This window comes from Chelonia mydas, chromosome 1 (assembly GCF_015237465.2).
Source record: "Chelonia mydas isolate rCheMyd1 chromosome 1, rCheMyd1.pri.v2, whole genome shotgun sequence".
NCBI classification, from domain to species: Eukaryota; Metazoa; Chordata; order Testudines; family Cheloniidae; genus Chelonia; species Chelonia mydas.
In genome coordinates, this window is record NC_057849.1 from 257279197 (window position 1) to 257287976 (window position 8780).

Consider the following 8780-nt stretch of genomic DNA (forward strand, 5'->3'; position numbering starts at 1 on the left):
CCATCTATTCTAAAAATCACACTGGGGTACTCAGGGCAGAGTTCGCAAGAGGAGGGAAGGTGATGGTGTCCTGTTTTCCTTCATCTCATCATATAGCGATAATATTCTTTTTGTTCCACTAGTATCTTGGGGGGATGTTAAACAGATGCTACTAAAATCAGATATTTTAAAATCAGCAATTCCCGATATCTTGCATCCAATAGTCTTAAAAGAGCTGGCTGAAGAGCTCACTGGATCATTAATGTTGATTTTCAATAAGTCTTGGAGCACTGGGAAAGTTCCAGAAGACTGGAAGAAAATTATGTTGTGCCAATTTTTAAAAAGGGTAAATGGGATGACCCAGGTAATTATAGGCCTGTCAGCCTGACATAGATCCTGGGCAAGATAATGGAGCAGCTGACACAGGACTCAATTAATGAAGAATTAAAGGAAGGTAATGTAGTTAATGCAAATCAATAGATCTCAAACTGACTTGATTTTTTTTTGGTGAATTTACTTTTATCAACCAAAATTGTAATAGTGTTGACATAACATACTTAAGCTTCTGTAAGAAATTGGACTTGATTCCACACAACATTTTGATTAATTTTATATTGTTCTAGTTTTTTAACATGGCACACATTAAATGGATCCCACTGGGATCAATTCTTGGCCCTATGCTATTAAACATTTTTGTCAATGACCTGGAAGAAAACAAATAATCACTATAAAACTTGCAGATGACACAAAAATTGGGAGAGTAATTAATAGTGAAGAGGACAGGTCACTGATTCAGAGAGATCTGGATCATGTGGAAAACTGGACAAAGCAAACAAACAAAAAATGTAGGCCATATTTACAGGAGGGGGGATTCTATCCTGGGAATCACATCCCTCAGCCCACACTGCTTCCTGCAGCCCCCCTTGGTCTGGAACAGTGAACCGCGGCCAGTGGGAGCTGTGATCGGCCGAACCTGTGGACGCTGCAGGTAAACAAACCGTCCCGGCCCGCCAGCGGATTTCCCTGACGGGCTGCATGCCAAAGATTGCCCGTCCCTGATCTAAGTATCTAAATGGGGAACAAACAGTTAACAATGGGTGTTAGGGGGCTTATTCCTTCACCCGCTTACTTCCCTGGTCCTTCTCGCATGAACAGAGAGCAACAATACCCAAAGTCCAAAGGTACCAACAATTCAATATTTATTGGGGTGAACTTCCAACAAGCATGATTCCAGTTTCCTTCCTTAGTGTCCCCCTTCTCAGCTCTGACACCACAGAGCCTTACCTGTGTCCCTCTTCCCATTCCCCCCCTTAGCAAAACATGATTGCAATTTCCCCACCCCCATTCCCTGTTCCCATTCCCCCGCTTACTTCCTGATTGACTGCACACTATATAGTAAAACTTGAGTTCTGCTTAGCTATACCTTAACCAATCATTTTCCTGAAATTTAACTAACCAATCCTAACATATTGTAACATGATTATGTAACCAATTATATCCCACCACCTTAATTAGTTTACACCCAGCAAAATTAATTATACAGCAGACAGAAACAATCACAGAACCAGACAGAGATTATACAGACAAACAATAGGGAAATGGGGACTACGGTGATAGAACAACACAGAAATGAGGATTTCACATCCCAGCTATTGATAAGTGAGTTCTTGCCAGACAGGATGCTATCAAACTAAGTTTCCTTTTACATTTTCTAGGCACTTCCCTTTCTCTGGAGGTGATAGGCATTATCAGGACAGGATTGTATTCCTAACAGCCCAATAGCACCTTATTTCAATGTGACTAGTTTGGGATGTGAGGATGTGACCGTTCGCTTCCCAGCTTATGGCTGCCTCTGCTGCTTAACCAAAGATTTTCGCCTAAGAACAGGGCCTCAGACTGTCACAGTAAGAGAAGGCCCTTACACCGATAGACAGTGATTTTGATTCTTTCTTTATACTTTATATAACTAGCTAAGTGATAAGAATACACCTAAATTCTTAGAGTATAGGCCTTTACAGACCGGCCTGAATATCTATATCCTAACAATGGGCTCTTCAGTCTAGTAGAGAAAGGTATAATATGATCTAATGACTGGAAGATTAATCTAGACAAATTCGGACTGGAAATAAGGCATCAATTTTTAATGGTGAGAGTAATTAACTATTGGAACCACTTACCAAGGGTTGTGGTGGATTCTCCTTGACTGACAATTTGTAAATCAAGATTGGATGTTTTTCTAAAAGATCTGCTCTGGGAATTATTTTGGGGAAGTTCTTTGGCCAGAGTTATAGAGGAAGTCAGACTAGATTACCATAATTGTCCCTTCTGGTCTTGGAATCTACAAATCACAGGGGTTTTTAATAACATTTCACCAGTAGGTCTCAAAACAATTTGCAAAGGAGACTAAATATTATATCCATTTTATAGATGAGGACAAGGAAACGCAAATTGACCCTCCCACGATCACGCAGCACATCAGTAGCAGAGATGGAACTAAAGCCAGGTCTTCTAATTCCCTGTCCAGTGCCCTGTTCCTTAGGCCACACTACTCCTTGCTTACAGGAACAAGCACTCTTTGTGAGTGTTGAAGAGAAGGGGATTTTTACTTTTGTTTTTGACCTTTGCTCATGATAATAAGATGGGAAAACTACCTTATTATGGGTGACTTGGGATAGCGATGGGGTTTTTTTTTTTTAAAGCTTATGTATGCTGCCAGAGCACTGGATGAACATATTATATAAAATGAAAACAATATGGTTCTACCACTTCACTGAGATGCAACATCCCTGTTATTCAAGCTGTGAGCTTTTACTGGGCAGAGATGACTAATTATATCTCATTGTGGCCCAGATCATCCCCCTTTCTGGTAAAAGCTGTGGAAGCGCAAGACTTTTTAATGGAGGATATCTATGAGGATTCCTGCACTGGGATATATCTGCATCATTCCATCAAGAGGACAGGCTCCAAAACTGGTGAATTACAGATGTACTGCAGGTTTCAGAGTAACAGCCGTGCATCGGATGCATCCGATGAAGTGAGCTGTAGCTCACGAAAGCTTATACTCAAATAAATTGGTTAGTCTCTAAGGTGCCACAAGTACTCCTTTTCTTTTTAGATGTACTGCAGGAAGTCAAAGCCATCCCCTCAGAGTCTCTGTACTTCTCCAACTGAGGCTCTGCTCCCTTGGCAGTGGCTTCCTTAGGGGACAGGTCCTCAAAAAGAGTTGTTAATCTCTGAAACTGACTTAACTTTTCTAGTGAAGTTGCACTGGTCTGAAGGAGGGCAAGATGTGTGTCCTCCTTGCCCTGGTCTACCATGACTCTATTCCTTCCCTACAGGCAGACCCAGGCACCCAAGTCCCGCTTCCATGTGGAGGAGGATAGAGACCCATATGAAGGACTCCTCCATTCGTTGATCTGTGGGAGGATGATCTGGCCCTATATGTTTTTGTGATCTGGAGCAGTGACCACCAGGGTGAAGGCCGAGACCAAATAATTCAGAATGCTTAAGGCAGATTTGAGTCCATCTGGTCAGAGGAGAAATACATTAGACCCAGATCCACGAAAGTATCAAGGTGCTTACCTCCTACTGAAACCTTACTGGGTATGTCGAGACATTTTGCAGCAAGCCTCACAGCCCAGGATGACAGACTGACTAGCAGGGCTTGTGGTAGTGCTCTAAAAATAGCTGTATAGACAGTACATTAATGTTACAGCAAGAGTTGGAGCTCGGCAAGCCGCAACTTCAACAAGTGTCAGAGTAGCAGCCGTGTTAGTCTGTATTCGCAAAAGAAAAGGAGGACTTGTGGCACCTTAGAGACTAACCAATTTATTTGAGCATAAGCTTTCATGAGCTACAGCTCACTTCATCGGATGCATTCAGTGGAAAATACATTGGGAGATTTATATACATAGAGAACATGAAACAATGGGTGTTACCATACACACTGTAATGAGAGTGATCACTTAAGGGGACTATTACCAGCAGGAGAGCGGAGGCGGGGAAAATCCTTTTGTAGTGACAATCAAGGTGGGCCATTTCCAGCAGTTGACAAGAACATCTGAGGAACAGCCAGAAGAGTACCCAGAAGTCACCTACTACTGGACAGGCCCAACAAAGAAAATAACAGAACGCCACTAGCCATCACCTTCAGCCCCCAACTAAAACCTCTCCAAAGCATCATCAAGGATCTACAACCTATCCTGAAGGATGACCCATCACTCTCACAGATCTTGGGACACAGGCCAGTCCTTGCTTACAGACAGCCCCCCAACCTGAAGCAAATACTCACCAGCAACCACAAACCACACAACAGAACCACTAACCCAGGAAACTATCCTTGCAACAAATCCCATTGCCAACTGTGTCCACATAGCTATTCAGGGGACACCATCATAGGGCTTAATCACATCAGCCACACTATCAGAGGCTCGTTCACCTGCACATCCACCAATGTGATATATGCCATCATGTGCCAGCAATGCCCCTCTGCCATGTACATTGGTCAAACTGGACAGTCTCTACGTAAAAGAATAAATGGACACAAATCAGACATCAAGAATTATAACGTTCAAAAACCAGTTGGAGAACACTTCAATCTCTTTGGTCACGCGATTACCGACCTAAAAGTTGCAATTCTTCAATAAAAATACTTCAAAAACAGACTCCAACAAGAGACTGCTGAATTGGAATTAATTTGCAAACTGGATACAATTAACTTAGGCTTGAATAGAGACTGGGAGTGGATGGGTCATTACACAAAGTAAAACTATTTCTCCTCCCCCACTCCCCACTGTTCCTCAGACGTTCTTGTCAACTGCTGGAAATGGCGCACCTTGATTATCACTACAAAATGTGTCGTTCCGCCCCCCGGCTCTCCTGCTGGTAATAGCTCACCTTAAGCGATCACTCTCGTTACAGTGTGTATGGTAACACCCATTGTTTCATGTTCTCTATGTATATAAATCTCCCCACTGTATTTTCCACTGAATGCATCCGATGAAGTGAGCTGTAGCTCACGAAAGCTTATGCTCAAATAAATTTGTTAGTCTCTAAGGTGCCACAAATATGCCTTTTCTTCTTCAACTTCAACAAGGTGTCTATATAGCTATTTTTAGAGCACTAGCAGGAGTTTTTCATCCCCAGCTAAGAAGCTTGCTCCAAAATGCTTGCTAGACATACCCACTGACTAATTAAAAACAGTCATCTGGATAGGTCTGGTTGCCCCTTCAAAACTGTATTTTATATATATGATATGCAAAAAATAAAAAAACAAAAACAAAACAAAGATATCTGCAGTGCTGATCCAAAGATTAGACCTTTCACCAGGGTATACCATTTGTATCTGTACTGGATTATTTGTGTCTGATTTAGACTATACGATACTGTTGTCAGGGACTGTGTTTTCTTACATGTTCATACAATATCAAGCACATTGGAGCTACTCAGTGAATAACCGTATACATTATTTCACTATTAATAAAAATGAAATGCAAAAACTGATGTGAAAGTAACATTAAGCCTGAGAAATAAAGTACTCAGGCGTCAGGATATTCAAAAGTTAAGGTGTCTGATGCAATTTTAATTTGACCACACTGCTGATGTTGTTAACAATCATTATAATTTCTACACTTCCAGAGATATACATGGCACTTGACAGATATACAAGGAAAAGTGCCTGCCCTGAGGATCTTACAGTCTTTATTAGGTGTAATACAAACAAAGAAGTGAGGAAGGGATGATACATACAAATCATATGTTGGGGGGGTGCGTGTGCATATATATGACTGTACAGTCTAATTTACGAGGAGATATGATGAGTGAGTGTGGCTAAACAATAGGAGATAAGAGGTGGTTAATGCATTTACAGATGCTAGTATGTATACATCTTAGTCCCAAATTATGTTAAAAGTTTTTTTCCTCTGACCTAGCCATCATTAGCTGGCTGATTTCCTGTAGTCAAAGCAGAAGTATGTCTTGAGGAGGAGAGGGTAGTGGCCTAATGGACTAGTTCGAAGGGAAGTGTTCCAAGCATAAGGTGCAACTGGTTTTCTTTGCTCACTGTGGACTTTAGAGCTGAAGCCAAGTTTGGAGTTTCTGGCTTCAGCTGTTAGGCGAACACCAATGTTTCAGTTAATGTAAGCTCTTCTGGGCAGGCACCATATTTTCCTGTGTGTTTCAACAGGGGACAGCATAGTAGGGTCCTGAGCTTGAGGCTTCTGGGTGCTAGTACAATACAAATAGGAAAAATGGGTTGTTTTGTTCACTTGCTTTTAACATTGACATAACTCAAGCAGCTCAAATCAATTCTACTCAAACCTTCAAAAAAATCACCTTTGGGCAGAGACCAAGCCTGGGGAATTTGTTTTAGAAAGCTATGAGCGCTGAAAAAGCGTGGTTCATCTGGAAAGTACAGCGAAGGCTTACTAACTACAGTTTTTACTACCAGTAAACATATAAGCTATTAATTTAAGAAATACTGTGGTTAGTGAATTTTTTACTCCTGCCCCTAGATGGAGCCAAGCTCATATATTCCAGTTGTGTGGGCTTTGCCTGAACAAAGGCCTAATGAATTCTAGACTGAGGAAAACAGAGAGAGAGTTTTTCTTTTGCTGTAATAAGTATCATCTGGCTTTCAGGAAATATTTCCTTCTCATTCGTCCAATACCCTAATGTTGTCTCCTGGCTCCTTATTCTGCACTTTCTATCCAATGTCAATAGGGAGGGTAAGGGGATTGTCCCATTCTGGTACTCACGTCCCACACACAGCTTGAGGAGAAGTTTTTCAAATGATATAAAGATCACCCACCTTGATTTACATATGTTAAATCTAATCCTTGGTTGCCACTATATCTTGCAACACAGTAGTATGGTTCCAGTGGATAGGGCACTAGACTAGGACTTGAAAGCTAAGTTCTAGCCTTCTCTCTGCCACTTACCATAGTGTGGCAAGTTTCTGCATCTAAAAGAGATATAAGAATACTTATCTTCCTTAGTAAGATGCTTTGAAATCTCTTTTTGTTCTGTGTTTGTACAGTGCTTAGCACAATGGGGTCCTGGTAGGGCTCCCAGGCACTATGCTAATACAAATAACTAAATAAATAATAATGTGCTGAGCTGTTACGATTCTTGCTGGATTTCTGGAACTCCTATGTGCTGTTAAGAACTAGGAGTTACATTTTGCAGGCTTAAGAGAGCAAAAGGGAAGGACTCCTCCCCTTCTCTTTCAGCATCTTCTGCCCATCAAACCATGCAGACAAAACTGGTAAACATAGGCGTGGGATGGGGTGTGGGCTCCAGGAGGGAGTTTGGGTGCAGGGGGAGCTCAGGCCTGGGGAAGGGGGTTGTGGTGCGGGAGGAAGTGAAGAGGGTGGGCTCCAGGCGATACTCACCTCGGGCAGTTCCCTGCAAGCAGCAGCATATCCCTCAGCTCCTAGGTGGAGGCATGGCCAAACAGCTCTGAGCGTTGCTTCTGCTCGCAGGCACAACCCCCACAGCTCCCATTGACCACGGTTCCTGGCCAATGGGAGCTGCAGAGCCAGCGCTCGGGATGAGGCAGGGGCAGCACACGGAGCCCCGGTGGCTGCCCCTATACCCAAGAGCTGAAGGGACATGCTGGCCACTTCCTGGGAGCTGCGTAGAGCCAGATAGGGATCTTGCCAGCCCTGCACTGACCGGATTTTTAATGGCCTGGTCAGCAGTGCTGACCGGAGCTGCCAGCTAGTTATTCCCCCCCTTTTTTTTTTATTTGTGCATTTAATTTTTTCCATCCTAAGTGCTTACTTTATGCTTGTTTTTATTCAAGTTAACCCTATTGATTTCAGGCCAATTCTCCAATTTGCCAAGATCATTGACAGCGATCACACTGCACTGGCCTCCTATATATTTCCTACTGCAGTTCAAGTTGATGGTTATTAACTTTAGAGCTTACACCCTTTATGGCAGTTAAAATTGTTGGTGAAGCTGCAACTGAACACTTCAGCCTAGATTCTGCTCTCAGTTTATGTTGGTGTAAATCTACTGTCAGGGGAACAACTCCCATTTACACCAGAATGACAGAGCAGATTCTAGCCCTCCATGTTTAGGGGCAGAGTTCTCTCAATTGAGGGAGCCCATCTTTGAATCCCCTCCCATCAGCAGTCTGACAGAGCCTGAGTCTAGCAACTTTCAGAGCAGCCGGAGAGGCATTTATTGTCTTTAGCACTTGGCTGACTATGTTTTGGTTTTTCAATCCATTTTTTGTTTTATTCTTTGTAGTTGCAACCCCACGCTGCTATGGCAATGCACACTCTAAAAATTAGTAAGTAAATACTTTTCCTTTGTAGAACCCAGTGTTGCAGTGAGTAAAAAAGCTGTTGTCAGAAACTGTTCAGCTAAAGAGACTAAGTCCCAAACACCTGGTGAACCTTTCTATGAAAACGAAGGTAGGCAGGTGAAGGTTAGCTTCTCTGGCTGACCAGCATCTCCACAGATGTAGCAATATTAGCAAGTGCAAGTTGCAGTGTTGGTATATCTGACAGGCAGGGAAAAGGTTAATTTATATCTCCTTCTGCATATTACTGTATCTAGGTGATGTCCGTGGGAACTGATGGAGAAGGAGGGAGAGAAAGTGGTGTGTACCAAATGTAAGCAGTGAAGCAGCAAGGCTGGGAGACAGACCCTCCCTTGGAATCAGAGAGGCTGTTACAAGAAACAGCTAGCACTGAGGCTGCAGTAACCTGCATGAGACCACAGGAGCAATCAGCTGGGGAAGAGTGAGATGTAACCATGGATCTGCTGCCTCTTGAACTGACTATCTGCAT